This window comes from Bos grunniens, chromosome 4 (assembly GCF_055505025.1).
Source record: "Bos grunniens cultivar Pamir isolate PY7600 chromosome 4, Bosgru_T2T1.0, whole genome shotgun sequence".
NCBI classification, from domain to species: Eukaryota; Metazoa; Chordata; class Mammalia; order Artiodactyla; family Bovidae; genus Bos; species Bos grunniens.
Genome location: NC_141168.1, coordinates 48,664,080 through 48,680,805, shown reverse-complemented (window position 1 = coordinate 48,680,805; position 16,726 = coordinate 48,664,080). Strand labels below are relative to the sequence as shown.

General features: G+C 41.2%; 1 long non-coding RNA gene across 7 annotated transcripts in view; it reads right to left on the bottom strand.

Moving 5' to 3' along the window:
- LOC147374071 (uncharacterized) overlaps positions 1-16,726 on the bottom strand; it is a 191,897-nt gene that overhangs the window by 127,436 nt on the left and 47,735 nt on the right. The gene's annotated exons all lie outside the window — the stretch shown is intronic.

Here is a 16,726-nt window from a genome sequence, read left to right as displayed (position 1 = left end):
TTATTTTTCTGAACTCATGTCCTGTTACTCTCTCCATTGCTCACTCAATCTCAGCTCGTCTAGTCTCTTTCCTAAACCTTGAGTAAACCAGGCATGTGCCCATCTCTTACACATGCTGTTTCTTTTCTCCTGACCTCTAATCCCCTTGACATCTACACATCCATCTCTCAATTACTTCAGGTCTTTGTTCAGAGTCACCCAGTGAGGCCTTCATGATCATGCAGACTTTGAAACTCCTTTTCTTTTCTAATACACTCTTTCTCTCTCTTGCTTTGTAGCTCTCTATAAAGCTTCTTGCCTTCTATTGAAAACTTACTCTTTAATTTACTTATTTGCTTTATTTATTGACTCTCTCCCCTAACTAGAATGTAACCCCAGGAAGGCAGGATCTCTGCCTCTTCTGTCTACCTGCATCTCTGAAAGTGAAAGTGAAGTCACTCAATCGTGTCCAACTCTTTGTGACCCAATGGATTGTAGTCTACCACTCTCCTCCATCCATGGAATTTTCCAGGCAAGAGTACTGGAGTGGGTTGCCATTTCCTTCTCCAGAGGATCTTCCCAACCCAGGGATCGAACCTGGGTCTCCTGCATTGTAGGCAGACGCTTTACTGTCTGAACCACCAGGGAAGTCCTACCTGTATCTCTGGTGCCTAAAATAATGCCTAGCACGTGTGCCTGAGCAAAGGATAGATTGTCAGCCTGGTAGGCAGCCTCCTGAGAACACACATGTTGGTGTGATGGGTGTCAGTGGTTTTGGTACGTTAAGCACCGTTTGCATCTCTTAGGGTAACATGAGCCTTCCCTTCTCTATGATACCATGTTAACCGAGAGGCGCAATTCCCCCCCCACCCCCAACCCCCCGCCCCCCAGCTCAAAGGCAGGTGTGTGATTCTGGCCTTGAGTGCTCCTTGGCTATAGTTTTTGGAGCTTTTGAGCATGTCTAACTCAGGCCAGTCCAAATACTGTTGTGACTTCTTTGCTGAGAGATGGGGGAAGATCATTTTTCTGCTGAAGTTGCTATTTTGATAGACTAAGGACCTGAGGCTATTTTTCACCATGTGGCAAGAGCCTATTGAAAAAATGGAGAGAGAAATGAACTTTGACATGATTGTTTGAACTTTGGACACACACATCCTAAAACTAAATTTGCACTGGGTTTTTCAGCTGTATGATGAAGTACATTTCTATTATTATTTCAGTCTGGGTTTCTATCACTTGACACTAAAAAGCTCCTGAAAAATAAATCTAGTAGGAAAAGACTCAATCTCACTGCTAAAAACTTTTTCAAAGACTGATTACTTGGAGAAAACCAAGACAGTTCAATGAAGACAGAATACTTACGGAATTTACGAAATGATAATATAGAGTATTTTTATTGTTTGGTAAGAATGGTATCTCTAATTTTTTCAGTTAACTAGTGAACATATTTAGCATGTTTAATTTTATATTGAGCTTTAAGTTCATAAATTAATGTAAGATATAGGTTCAATGTTGGAGCCCAATTAAGTGAGGAAAGATATAAAGGGCCTCCTTATTTTAGGGTGACTGCAAAAAATGGCAGGAAGGCCTTCTTCAGTACATCACTCATCATGTATCTCCCTTGCAAAGTGCTGGCCAGATGGTTGATAATCAGGAAACTTTTACTGAGTATGTCAAAGAACAGTTGAATTATTGAAAATGTGAACTGTTCTCAGCATTTTTGATAAGTGCTCCTTCCCAGAAAAATGCTCACCCATGCACCAAAACACACAAATACACAAATTTGTGTAAATATATGGGTTTTGTGAAGTGCTCGTAAACATGTAAAGTATATATCCGTGGATCATAGGTTCATAACTGCTTTGAATGATACCAGTGTTCCCTTGTAGCTCAGCTGGTAAAGAATCTACCTGCAATGCGGGAGACCTGGGTTCGATCACTGGGTTGGGAAGATCCCTCAAAGAAGGGAAATGCTACCCACTCCAGTATTCTGGCCTGGAGAATCCCATGGACTGTATAGTCCAAGGGGTCGCAAAGAGTCGGACATGACTAAGAGACTTTCACTTTCATAATGTAATATATAGCCTAGCCAGTATTTCCATATAGAATTTTCTTTTTTAAAAAATGATAAACAATTAAACGGAGAAGGAAATGGCACCCCACTCCAGTACTCTTGCCTGGAAAATCCCATGGATGGAGGAGCCTGGTAGGCTGCAGTCCGTGGGGTCGCTAAGTCGGACGCGACTGAGCAACTTCACTTTCACTTTCCACTTTCATACATTGGGGAAGGAAATGGCAACCCACTCCAGTGTTCTTGCCTGGAGAATCCCAGGGACGGTGGACCCTGATGGGCTGCCGTCTATGGGGTTGCACAGAGTCGGACACGACTGAAGTGACTTAGCAGCAGCAGCAGCAGCAAACAATTAAACATGGACTATTGAGGGAGATTATTGAATTGGCATTTTAGTGGCTAAGTGGCTTTGGAGTTAGAAGTGGATTACCTTTGCCAATAAATTCATGCCTGACTTCAGGTAACTTAGTTGACCTCTTCAAGCCTCAGTACCCAAATATGTAAGATAAAAATAATAATCCAATCTCTCTCATATCTTTGGGTGGTGACTAAATTAAATACTACATGTATAGCAATTAGCACAGCTCCTGCTCTCTAGTAAGCATCCAATAAATGTTAGCTGCTCCTGATGTTCAAGCCATTGATGAAAGGTAAGTAGACCTCTGTCTATTTCAAGCATAACTAGGGAAAGTTCTCTCTATTTTAAGTGGAAACAGTGTCAGACTTTATTTTTGGGGGCTCCAAAATCACTGCAGATGGTGACTGCAGCCATGAAATTAAAAGACACTTACTCCTTGGAAGGAAAGTTATGTCCAACCTAGATAGCATATTCAAAAGCAAAGACATTACTTTGCCAACAAAGGTCTGTCTAGTCAAGGCTATGGTTTTTCCTGTGGTCATGTATGGATGTGAGAGTTGGACTGTGAAGAAGGCTGAGCGCTGAAGAATTGATGCTTTTGAACTGTGGTGTTGGAGAAGACTCTTGAGAGTCCCTTGGACTGCAAGGAGATCCAGCCAGCCCATTCTGAAGGAGATCAGCCCTGGGATTTCTTTGGAGGGAATGATGCTAAAGCTGAAACTCCAGTACTTTGGCCACCTCATGCGAAGAGTTGACTCATTGGAAAAGACTCTGATGCTGGGAGGGATTGGGGGCAGGAGGAGAAGGGGACGACAGAGGATAAGATGGCTGGATGGCATCACTGACCTGATGGACGAGAGTCTGAGTGAACTGTGGGAGTTGGTGATGGACAGGGAGGCCTGGCATGCTGTGATTCATGGGGTCACAAAGAGTCGGACATGACTGAGCGACTGAACTGAACTGAACTGAGAGAAAGTTCTCTCTATTTTAAGCAGAGAGAACTCATTTTGTCTACCATAGCTCAGGTGGGAAATTGGCCAACCAACCAAGGGGTAACTATGGGATCCTTCATAGCTCCTTTGGGTTCTATCATTTGTAATATAAAGTTATACTTTCTATATATAATAAAATGCTGATTTCTATTGCTTACAGGAAAAAAAACAAAACAAAACAACCAGCAATCCCTCAATCACTAAGATCTTTACACAAATAGGGACCCTTGGACCAGCCAAGGGTTAAAAGCTAAAAGTCAAGTCAGTTTAAAGACGATCCAGTAACATATGGAACACTCAGCTACAGTTACCATCTATCCAATTCCTAGGCTTTCTTTTTAGTGACTGTTGGGAGATTCATGAACTGACAATAAAATTGGTCATATTAATTGTTCAGATCATAGAAACTTCTTCACATGGTTGGTTAATTTTCTAATCAAAAAGGCTATCTTTATACCATTAAAATAAGTATTTAAAAATTTATGGAAAATAGAATGAGGCGACTTCAACTTGTTATTGGCCAACTATCAAGCAGCATCAACTGTTTGCTCTGTTCTTCCCCTTTTCTCCACCACTGAGTCATTCAACAATATTTGTAGAGGATCTCTTCTGTGCTGGGTGTTATTTCAGGCTTGAAAGGCTAATAAAGACCTGCCCCTGGGGTCAAAGAGGGCAGGTGGACTCTGTACTTTTTTCCTTCTATAATTCCATAAGGATTTGAAGATTCTGTTATGGGGAGAGTGACTAAAGGTAAAGAACGTAAGTCCCTATGTCAAGGCTTAACGGTGAAGCTGAGTGAAGATGAGCCACTCCTTACTTGGTCCATCTTAAGTGATCTTGCCTGGAATCAAGGCTCTTAAATTCAAATATCTTCTGAAGCCACAGAGGTAGCCTTGCATGAAGGTAGCTGGGTTTAGGAAAACAGGATGAGTTGCATGTGAAGAGTCATGAGCATCCTTTAGGCACATTCAGATTCTGCTTTACAAAACATGGCCCTTGCCAAAGCACCCTCATCTATCAGCCACTGCTCTTAATGAAACCCCAAGAGGAAAGGAATTAAACCAGGCATTGGCAAGCTTTTCCTGTCAAGAGTAAGACAGTAAATATTTTCAGCTTTGCAGGCCGTGCAGTCTCTGTCTCGTCTCTGCCACTGGAGCACGAAAGCAATCACTGTTGTTTTCCCTGTTTAGTCGCCCAGTCGTGTCCGACTCTTTGTGACTCCATGGAATGTAGTCCACCAGGCTTCTCTGGGATTTCCCAGGCAAGAATACTGGAACGGTTTGCCACTTCTTTCTCCAGAGGATCTTCCTGACTCAGAGATCGAAGCCACAACTCCTGAATTGGCAGGCAGATTACTTAACCATGAGCCACCTGGAAAGCCCTGAAAGCAGTCACATGCATATACAAACAAATGAGCATGGCTGTGTTCCAGCCGGATCTAGCCTCCTGGGTGTAAACAGTCACTCCTAGGGTAAATCATGCCTAACTACCTTCTCTCTCAGCCAGAGAGAAGAATTGGGTCATCTCTTCACAGTCCTAGAACTAACAGGACACAGAACAAGGCAAAGACTCAGGAAATGTTGGTAAACCCAATGACTTCAGGAGGTGGATTCCTGATGATCCAGCCAATGTTCCAAAAAGGGCTAAAGATGAAAGCCTCAAACTTGGACAAAACCTTCTCTCCAAGCAGAGTCCAGGGTTGAACTAGATGAACTGTAAAGTTCTCTCTAAGCTGGGAAAACTTGAGGACAAGACAGAAGGCAGAAAACAATGCCTCCTGAATGTGTCCTCTCTCTCAGCTCCCAACTGCAGGTCAGGAGTCTCCAAGGACTTGTGTTGGCCACCACATAGAAGATGAGTCCTTTCTCTGATGTAGGATGGTCTTTCTGAGGATTAGAACAGGATTCTGCTTCTTTCTGAAGACTTCATCAAGCCACCTTGGCTAGAAAGTTCTGCCCCACACCCAGTGCAATAGTTTAAACAGTTTAAACTGTAAGCTGCTCTAAAAATGAGATGCAAAGTGATTCCCTGAGCAAAACACCCCTCCCTACTTCCAACCTCTGTCAAATAAATTGTGCAGCTGCTCCACCAACCAGGTGAGTTTCCAAAACTACATATCTACAGCACAGCCTGATTGTTTAGAGAGCTTAGGTTTGCACAGAATAAACTTCTGTTTAGAGAGTTTAGGTTTGCACAGAATAAAGAGAAAATGCCTCATCAGGTCCTTTTTTGGAAGAAAAAAGAGGAAATAAAAAGCCAAATGGAAAAGCCCTATACTCCTCTGATTCCTGAAGCCAAATACCAAAAGGTAATTTATACCCAGTGTCACTACAGATACATGAGCCTGCATCTGTTTTACAAAGACTAAAAGCAGAGAAGGTGGCCTAAGTGCTTTTGGTCTTTATACTTCCTCTTTATTTCCTTACCTTGACACTCATGAAAAATAAAATATCTCTGAATAAGTACAGCCTAGCCTGTCAGCTTGGCCAACGTCTTTTCAAAGCTTATAGAAAGAACAGGAAGAAGGATCAAGAGGGAAATTAACATTGAGATCTGAAAATACATTACTTTTATCCAGTCTGTTGTCTGAGTCTTACAGTCAATAGGTCAAAGGGTTGGGTGAGGGTCTTTCTATTTCAGAGATGGATTTTTTCCAAAAGAAATATGGCAGAATAAGAGGCTGTAGTCATACTACCTGACTTCAAACCAGCTCTGCGCCCATATCTTTGGACAAGTTGACTTATTTGCTCTATACCTTGCTTTCCTTATCTGCAGAATAGAGGCAACAATAAAGCATTTCTCATAAAATCAGCATGTGGATTAAGTGACAATACAATTCAGCATTAACAGAGCCTGGCATGCATAGTAAGTGCTTGGTAAATGTTGGCCAAGGTCTCTTGGCCAGAGTTCTGTTGGTGAATAAGATGAATAACAGTATCAAGAGAATTTTCTTATTTTATATTTTGCTCTCCTACTTCTGAGGACAAAAATCTTTCAAAGTTAAATATTTTGGTCTATGAATACATACAAAATTTATTTATTTTTTCCTTTTGGTCAATGAATAAGGAAACCCAGAAAAAATCAATCTATATCCTCTTTCAAATTCCCATGATGTTATCAGGGTCAGAAATGTCATATTTCAACAGGATAGCTCGGATGGGACACAACAGTTTGAATAAAAACTTCCACTAGGAAAACTGCCCTCTGACTTCTGGTTCCTACAGCACAAGCAGGATAAGTCAGGTGGTGACTGCCTCCTAACAAATATAAATGACACAATTGTTTACTTGGTGCAATTTTAATTCAGCCTTAAAGCTCTCTACAGCCAATTTTGGTACTGATCTCCTCTAATGGAAGATTAAGTGCCTTGAGGCAAAGAAAAATAATTGTTTTGACATTATGAGATCAATAAGTCCTGGAAACCATTAAACTGTATAGTGAAAGGCCCTGAGCGTATTTAAAAGTACAGTTTTAAATTTCAGTACAAAGACTATTGGGCTTCCCAGGTAAAGAACCTGCCTGCCAATGCAGGAGACAAAAAAAAAGACACACAAGTTCTATCCTTGGGTCAGGAGATCCCCTGGAGGAGGGCATGGCAACCCACTCCAGTATTCCTTCCTGAAGAATCCCACTGGCACAGGAGCCTGGGGTCCCAAAGCGTTGGACATGACTGAAGCGACTGAGCACGCATGCACAAATCTGTTGCTTGGTTTAAAACATACAAAAGAAGTTAATATTAGCAAGTAAGAGATCCCAATTGAGATTTTATTTTATTCTTTTGTCTTTCAGGTTTTAGTTCAGTCCAGTCACTCAGTCCTGTCTGACTCTTTGTGACCCCATGGATTACAGCACGCCAGGCTTCCCTGTCCATCACCAACTTCCAGAGATTACCCAAACTCATGTCCATTGATTTGGTGATACCATCCAGCCATCTCATCCTCTGTCATCTGCTTCTTCTCCCACCTTCATCTTTCCCAGCATCAGGGTCTTATCAAATGAGTCAATTCTTCACATAAGGTGACCAAAGTATTGGATTTTCAGCTTCAGCATCAGTCCTTCCAATGAATATTCAGGACTGATTTCCTTTAGAATGGACTGATTGTATCTCCCTGCAGCCCAAGAGACTCTCAAGAGTCTTCTCCAACACCACAGTTCAAAAGCATCAATTCTTCCATGCTCAGCTTTCTTTACAGTCCAACTCTCACATCCATGCATGACTACTGTTGGCAAAGTAATGTCTCTGCTTTTTTAATAAGCTGTCCAGGTTGGTCATAACTTTTCTTCCAAGGAGTAAACATCTTTTAATTTCATGGCTGCAATCACCATTGGCAGTGATTTTGGAGCCCAGAAAAATAAAGTTGGGACGGGGGAGCCTGGTGGGCTCCCGTCTATGGGTCGCACAGAGTTGGACACGACCGAAGTGACTAAGCAGCAATAAAATAAAGTCAGCCACTGTTTCCACTGTTTCCCCATCTATTTGCTATGAAGTGATGGGATCAGATGCCATGATCTTAGTTTTCTGAATGTTGAGTTTTAAGCCAACTTTTTCACTCTCCTCTTTCACTTTCATCAAGAGGCTCTTTAGTTCTTCTTCGCCTTCTGCCATAATGTGATGTCATCTACATATCTGAGGCTATTGATATTTCTCCTGGCAATCTTGATTTCAGCTTGTGCATCATCCAGTCCAGTGTTTCTCATGATGTACCCTGTATATAAATTAAATAAGCAGGTGGCAATATACAGCCTTGATGTACTCCTTTCCTGATTTGGAACCAGTCTGATGTTCCATGTCTGGTTCTAACTGTTGCTTCCTGACCTGCATATAGATTTCTCAAGAGGCAGGTCAAGTGGTCTGGTCTTCCCATTTCTTTAAGAATTTTCCACAGTTTGTTTTAATCCACACAGTCAAAGGCTTTGGCATAGTCAATAAAGCAGAAATAGATGTTTTTCTGGAACTCTCTTGCTTTTTTGATGATCCAACAGATGTTGGCAATTTGATCTCTGGTTCCTCTGCCTTTTCTAAATCCAGTTTAAAAATCTAGAAGTTCATGGTTCATGTACTGTTGAAGCCTGGCTTGGAGAATTTTGAGCATTACTTTGCTAGTGTGTGAGATGAGTGCAATTGTGCAGTAGTTTGAGCATTCTTTGGCATGGCATTTCTTTAGGATTGGAATGAAACCTGACCTTTACCAGTCCTCTGGCCACTGCTGAGTTTTCCAAATTTGCTGACATATTGAGAGGAGCGCTTTCACAGCATTATCTTTTAGGATTTGAAATAGCTCAATTGGAATTCCATAACCTCCACTAGCTTTCTTCGTACTGATGCTTCCTAAGGTCCACTTGACTTCGCATTCCAGGATGTCTGGCTCTAGGTTGGTGATCACACCATTGTGATTATCTGGGTTGTGAAGATCATTTTTGTACAGTTCTTCTGTGTATTCTTGCCACCTTTTCTTAATATCTTCTGCTTCTGTTAGTTCCATACCATTTCTGTCCTTTATTGTGCCCATCTTTGCATGAAATGTTCCCTTTGTATCTCTAATTTTCTTGAAGAGATCTCTAGTTTTTCCATTCTATTGTTTTCCTCTCTTTCTTTGCATTGATCACTGAGGAAGGCTTCCTTATCTCTCCTTACTCTTTCTTATTCCTTCTTTGGAACTCTGCATTCAAATGAATATATCTTTCCGTTTCTCCTTTGCTTTCCATTTCTCTTTTCACAGTTATTTGTAAGGCCTCCTCAGAGAACCATTTTGCATTTCTTTTCCTTGGGGATGGTCTTGATATCTGCCTCCTGTACAATGTCACAAACATCCATCCATAGTTCTTCAGGCACACTTTCTAAGAGATCTAATTCCTTGAATCTATTTGTCACTTCCATTGTACAATCATAAGGGATTTGATTTAGATCATACCTGAAGGGTCTAGTGGTTTTCCCTACTTTCTTCAATTTAAGTCTGAATTTGGCAATAAGGAGTTCATTATCTGAGCTGCAGTCAGCTCCCAGTCTTGTTTTTGGTGACTGTATAGAACTTCTCCATTTTGGCTGCATAGAATATAATCAATCTGATTTCAGTATTGACCATCTGGTGATGTCCATGTATAGAGTCTTCTCTCATGTTATTGGAAGAGGGTGTTTGCTATGACCAGTGCATTTTCTTGGCAAAACTCTGTTAGCCTTTGCCCTGCTTCATTCTGTACTCCAAGGCCAAATTTGCCTGTTACTCCAGGTGTTTCTTCGGAGAAGGCAATGGCACCCCACTCCAGTACTCTTGCCTGGAAAATCCCATGGACAGAGGAGCCTGGTAGGCTACAGTCCATGGGGTCACGAAGAGTTGGACACGACTGAGAGACTTCACTTTCACTTTTCACTTTCATGCATTGGAGAAGGAAATGGCGACCCACTCCAGTGTTCTTGCCTGGAGAATCCCAGGGACGGGGAAGCCTGGTGGGCTGCCGTCCACTGGGTTGCACAGAGTTGGACATGACTCAAGTGACTTAGCAGCAGCAGCAGCCAAGTGTTTCTTGACTTCCTACTTTTGCATTCCAGTCCCCTATATTGAAAAAGACATCTTTTTGTGTGTTAGTTCTAGAAGGTCTTGTAGGTCTTCATAGAACCTTTCAACTTCAGCCTCTTCAGCATTACTGGTCGGGGCATAAACTTGGATTACTGTGATATTGAATGGTTTGCCTTGGAAATGAACAGCAATCAATCTGTTGTTTCTGAGATTGTATCCAGGTACTGCATTTCAGATTCATTTGTTGACTATGATGGCTACTCCATTTCTTCTAAGGGATTCTTGCCCACAGTAGTAGATATAATGGTCATCTGAGTTAAATTCACCCATTCCAGTCCATTTCAGTTCGCTGATTCCTAGAATGTCGACGTTCACTCTTGCCATCTCGTTTGACCACTTCCAACTTGCGTTGATTCATGGACCTGACATTCCAGCTTCCTATGCAATATTGCTCTTTACAGTATCAGACCTTGCTTCTATCACCAGTCACATCCACAACTGGATATTGTTTTTGCTTTGGCTCCATCCCTTCATTCTTTCTGGAGTTATTTCTCCACTGATCTCCAATAGCATATTGGGCACGTATGGACCTGGGGAATTTCTCTTTCAGTATCCTATCATTTTGCCTTTTCATACTGTTCATGGGGTTCTCAAGGCAAGAAAACTGAAGTGGTTTGCCATTCCCTTCTCCAATGGATCATGTTTTCTCAGAATTCTCCACCATGACCTGTCCCTCTTGGGTGGCCCTACATGGCATGGCTCATAGTTTCATTGAGTTAGACAAGACTGTGGTCCATGTGATCAGACTGGTTAGTTTTCTGTGTTTGTGGTTTCCAGTTTGTCTGCCCTCTGTTGGAGAAGGCTAAGAGGCTGATGGAAGCTTCCTGATGGGAGAGACTGACTGAGGGGGAAACTGTGTCTTGTTCTGATGGGCGGGGCCATGTTCAGTAAATCTTTAATCCAATTTTCTATTGAAGAGCGGGCTGTGTTCCCTCCCTGTTATTTGACCTGAGGCCAAACTATGGCGGAGGTAATGAAGATAAAGGTGACCTCCTTCAAAAAGTCCCATAGGTGTACTGCTACACTCAGGGCCCCAACCCTGTAGCAGGCCACCACTGACCCACGCCTCCAAGGGAGACTCCTGGACACTCCTGGGCAAGAATGGGTCAGTCTCTTATGGGGTCACTGCTCCTTTCTCCTGGGTCCTGGTGCACACAAGGTTCTGTTTGTGCCCTCCAAGAGTCTATTTCCCAGTCCTGTGTAAGTTCTGGCAGCTCTATGGTGGGGTTAATGACGACTTCCTCCAAGAGGGCTTATGCCAAATCCAAGCCTGCTGCACCCAGAGCCCCTGCTTATGCAACAGTCCACTGCTGACCTGTACTTCTAGAAGAGACACTCACAGTTCTGTCTCAGGTTTCAGGATAATATTTATCTGCTTAATAAATCTCCTTAAATGGTCAAATTGAATTAAGGATAAGAATTTTAAATGCTTTGTTGAAATATTGGTCATTTAATTGTACCATTCCTACTAAAAGCTCTTGAATATGACACTCATTTAATTCTGTAAATTACTGAACCTAAGTGCTTTCCTCATGCAGCCAAAGACCATGTGAGTCCAAATTTTCATTTAGAGTTAGGCATTATTTGTCAATAGTGTGCTTCTCTTTCTGAGGGCTGGGTTACTATTTCACACATATATACCTGGCTCAGGTCCTGTTATCTGGGTTAAAAATAAAATCCTCCTACTGTAATGGCAACCCACTCCAGTACTCTTGTCTGGAAAATCCCATGGACGGAGGAGCCTGGTAGGCTACAGTCTATGTGGTTGCAAAGAGTCGGACACGACGGAGCAACTTCACTTTCACTGTAGTAATAAGTAGAAATGCTACGGATGCCCATATCTGTTTCAAGTAAGGTTATTGGGTACATTAGATATGCACACCATTATGACACTGCCTATGTCAAACCCTTCAATACACCCTGGTTTTCTTTTTTGTAGTTCCCTGTCATGAAAAACAAGCTCACTGCTCTTTTCATAAGACGAATTTTCCTCCTTCCTAAAAACTGCTAGCCAGGCAAGGCAATGGAGGAGCAATGACTTTCCTTTGCATTATTTATATTAGGGGACTCTAAAACCCCAGTTTTACCAGACCACCTGATCTGCCTCTTGAGAAACTTGTATGCAGGTCAGGAAGCAACAGTTAGAACTGGACATGGAACAACAGACTGGTTCCAAATAGGAAAAGGAATACATCAAGGTTGTATATTGTCACCCTGCTTATTTAACTTTATGCAGAGTGCATCATGAGAAATCCTGGGCTGGAAAAAGTGCAAGCTGAAATCAAGATTGCCGGGAGAAATATCAATAACCTCAGATATGCAGATGACACCACCCTTATGGCAGAAAGTGAAGAAGAACTAAAGAGCCTCTTGATAAAAGTGAAAGAGGAGAGTGAAAAAGTTGGCTTAAAGCTCAACATTCAGAAAACTAAGATCATAGTATCTGGTCCCATCACTTCATGGGAAATAGATGGGGAAACAGTGTCAGACTTTATTTTGGGGGGCTCCAAAATCACTGCAGATGGTGATTGCAGCCATGAAATTAAAAGATGCTTACTCCTTGGAAGGAAAGTTATGACCAACCTAGATAGCATATTCAAAAGCAGAGACATTACTTTGCCAACAAAGGTCTCTCTAGTCAAGGCTATGGTTTTTCCAGTGGTCATGTATGGATGTGAGAGTTGGACTGTAAAGAAAGCTGAGTGTTTTTGAATTGATGCTTTTGAACTGTGGTGTTGGAGAAGACTCTTGAGAGTCCCTTGGATTGCAAGGAAATCCAACCAGTCCATCCTAAAGGAGATCAGTCCTGAGTGTTCATTGGAAGAACTGATGTTGAAGCTGAAACTCCAATACTTTGGTCACCTGATGTGAAGAGCTGACTCATTTGAAAAGACCCTGATGCTGGGAAAGATTGAGGGCAGGAGGAGAAGGGGATGACAGACGATGAGATGGTTGAATGGCATCATCGACTCAATGGACATGAGTTTGGGTGAACTCCGAGAGTTGGTGATGGACAGGGAGGCCTGGCGTGCTGCGCTTCATGGGGTCGCAAAGAGTCAGACATGACTGAGCAGCTGAACTGAACTGAACTGAAAACGCGTTTCCAGTTGACCTGGTCTCTTCTCAACTTTATGAGACAGGGGACAATGATAGGAGAGTAACTAGAAAGAGCAGATCTAGGCACCCAATAATTCCCCAAGGTAGACATGTAATTAAACTATGACAAATCTGGATTATAATGGACACTTACCCTGTTGCTGAAATGGCCAGCCCTGAATCTCCCAAAATAGACTGTAAGGTAATTGACCTTAATTTGAAGGACTGTCTGCCTCTAAACATCCTTTCTGGTCTCAGGTTTCAGAAATCTGCATACTTTTGACCCTTTTGTCTAAATGTGGTATGGCTAAACAACCAAAACATTCATGTTTAACTAAAGTAAATTCTACTCTGAGGAATGGGGCAGGTTGTGGGGAAGAAAGGGACACAAGAGAGATATTGAGAGTAAGAGACTGTGTAATATTTCCATCTATTCCATTCACTAAGTGCGTGCTGTGGGGTCTAGGTGAGATGAAAACCTGATATTCACACAATGCTTTTGCTTTCCTAACAGTGGGTGTATCTTGCCACAAGGAGCGTGATTCTAGTACTGAAAAGATACATAAAAACAAAAATAAACAAATAAGACCTAATTAAACTTAAAAGCCTCTATACAGCAAAGGAAACCATAAACAAAATGAAAGATAACGCAAAGAATGGGAGAAAACCTCCACAAAAGAAGTGATCAGCAAGGAATTAATCTCCAAAGTATATAAACAATTCATGCAGCTTTATGTTAAAAAAAAAAAAAATCAAACCCATAAACAACTCAATCAAATAATGGGCAGAAGATCTAAATACACATTTCTCCAAAGAAGACATAAAGGTTCAGACACCACATGAAAAGATGTTCAACATCACTAATTATCAGAAAACTGTAGATCAAAACTACCATGAGGTTTCACTTCACAGCAGTCAGATAGATCAGCCATCATCAAAAAGTCTACAAACAGTAAATGATGGAGAGGGTGTAAAGAAAAGGGAACCCTCCCACATTGTTGGTAGGAATGCAAGCTGGTACAGCCACTATAGAAAACAGTAAAGAAGGTCCTCAAAAAACTAAAAATAAAGCTATCATATGATCCAGCAATCTCACTCCTGGGCATTTGTCCAGAGAAAACCATAATCCAAAAATGTACCTGCACCTTGATGTTCACTGCAGCATGATTTACAATAGTCAGGAAATGGAAAGCAACCTAAATGACCATCAATAGAGGAATGGATAAAGAAGATGTAATACATATATACAATGTAATATTACTGAGCCATAAAAAGAACAAAATAATGTCATTTGCAGCAACATGGATAGATCTAGAGATTATCATACTAAGTAAAGTAAATCAGATAGATAGATATCATATGATACCACTCATATGTGGAATCTAACTTTGAAAAGTGATACAAATGAACTTACAAAACAGAAACATATTTACAGATATCAAAACAAGCTTTTGGTTACCAAAGGGGAAATGTTGGGGGGGGGGGAAGGAATAAATGAGGTTGGAATGAACATATTCACACCACTATGTATAAGTTAGCTAATCAACAAGGACCTATTATATACAACAGTAAACTCTACTCAATATCCTGTGATAACTTATGTGAGAAAAATAAATCTAAAAATGAATGAATATATGTATGTATAACTGAATCACTTTTCTGTACACATGAAACTAACACAACACTAATTCAAATACACCTGATTAAATTTTTTTTAAATAAACATATTTTTCTTTTAATATGGTCACTAAAATGGAACCAGCTACTTCACTGATGATCAGCTAAAGAGACAGCAATCTGTTCCAATGCTGAAAGGAAACTCATGTTGGTGATCTCACTGAGAGACTGAGATGTTCTCCAATGTGGCTTTTCCTAAAGGGATTTTAAGGGTAATAGGGACTGGAGGCAATGTCTATTTTATATTTTCTTTAGAACTAATATATGAGATTCTCCTCCTATATTTTTCCTCTGTAGCTGGTTTTCACAAACTGAGGCTAAGATAATGTATCAATTTCAAACTTTATACAAAGAATTTGTTTGCACTTAAAATGGCAAATGTCTCATGAATTGCATTACAGCATAGAAACCAGATAGCCCATGTTAATGATATACAGTTTTTTGTTTACAGATCTGGTGCTCTCTCCAGGAGCATTTTCCCCATCAGAGTTAGGGAAAGTCGTAACTGGTAGATCAGCTGTTGGCATTGATTGATGAACTTCTGGATGATGCAGCCTTGCTTTGTTTGGCATTTGTGTCCATGCCTTGGTTGAAAGTTTACAGAACACATTGATTTCATTTGTGGATGACAAATGAAAGGAGTTTGGAAAGGACAGCAAGTACACTGGATGACAGAAAGAGGATCAGAAAGGATCCTGACAGTCTAGAGCAATGGGACAAAACTAACAACATGGATTTTAACAGTAGTAGATAGCAGATTCTGCACTTAGATAAAACAAGGCAGGGCTCATGGCACAATCCAGGGAACTTATCAATATAAATCTCCAAGTTTGGGATAATCAAGTGTGGGTACCTGGTGTGTCTGTGTTGGGGGAGGATATGGTTTAACATTAGCAGGTGGTCAGTTAATTTGAGGATTTGGATTGAAATTTATTTCAGAGAACATGATGTAACTACCAAGATCCAGTGGGATCTTAGGCTGCAGAAACAGAAATACAAACAACATTCATTAATGGTAGGGATTGAGCTGTGGGACAGAGGAGTGGAAGGAGTCGTCAGTTATGTCTTCTCTTTCAGGAAAGGTTTCTCCCTTGTTTGGTATGGTATGTCCTCCATCAACTTTCTGAAAATAAATGCAAGGGAATTTGGTGATATTTGATTTCTGAAAAATGTCACATTTAATTGGCATAACCGGTAGGCCGAGCGTGACATTTTAGGTTGGAACTATTTTCCTTGAGAATCTTGAAGCTATTCTAGCCATTACCTTCTGTAATGGCTTTCATTATTGCCAGTATTTCAATAATACTTTCATTATTGCTGTTGAGAAGTCCAGTGGTATTCAGCTTCTTGATCCTTTGTACAAAACCTGTTTTTTCTCCCTGAAGTTTCTTCTCTTTATCCAAGAGTTCTGAAATCTCACAATGGTGTACCTCAATTATTGTGTTCTATTTTAACCATTTAACAGGCTACAACCCATTATTAGTCTACTGGGACACTGTCGGTGGAGTAGTAAGGTGTGGAGAAGAAGTGGCATTCTGCAATCTTCAAGTTAAACCCCATTGCTTTGGTAGGCTTGTGTTTCTTGGTTGTGACCTTCACAAGTGTTTCTTCTTGTCCACAGCTCCCTTTTCTGGCTATAGTGAAAGTAAAGTGAAAATGGCTCAGTTGTGTCCGACTCTTTGCGACCCCATGGACTGTCCATGGAATTCTCTAGGCCAGAATACTGGAGTGGGTAGCCTTTCCCTTCTCCAGGGGATCTTTCCGACCCAGGAATCGAACCGAGGTCTCCTGCATTGCAGGCGGATTCTTTACCAACTGAGCTATCAGGGAAGCCCATCTGGCTATAGTAGTCTCAGTTTATTTCTTTAAAGGCCTGATCCCTGTTACCTATGGTTGTTTTTTCTAGTTTTGTTTGTTTGTTTGTTTCCCTTACCTTACCCATCTTCCTAAGAATAGCTTTTAGAATTTAGAATCATGA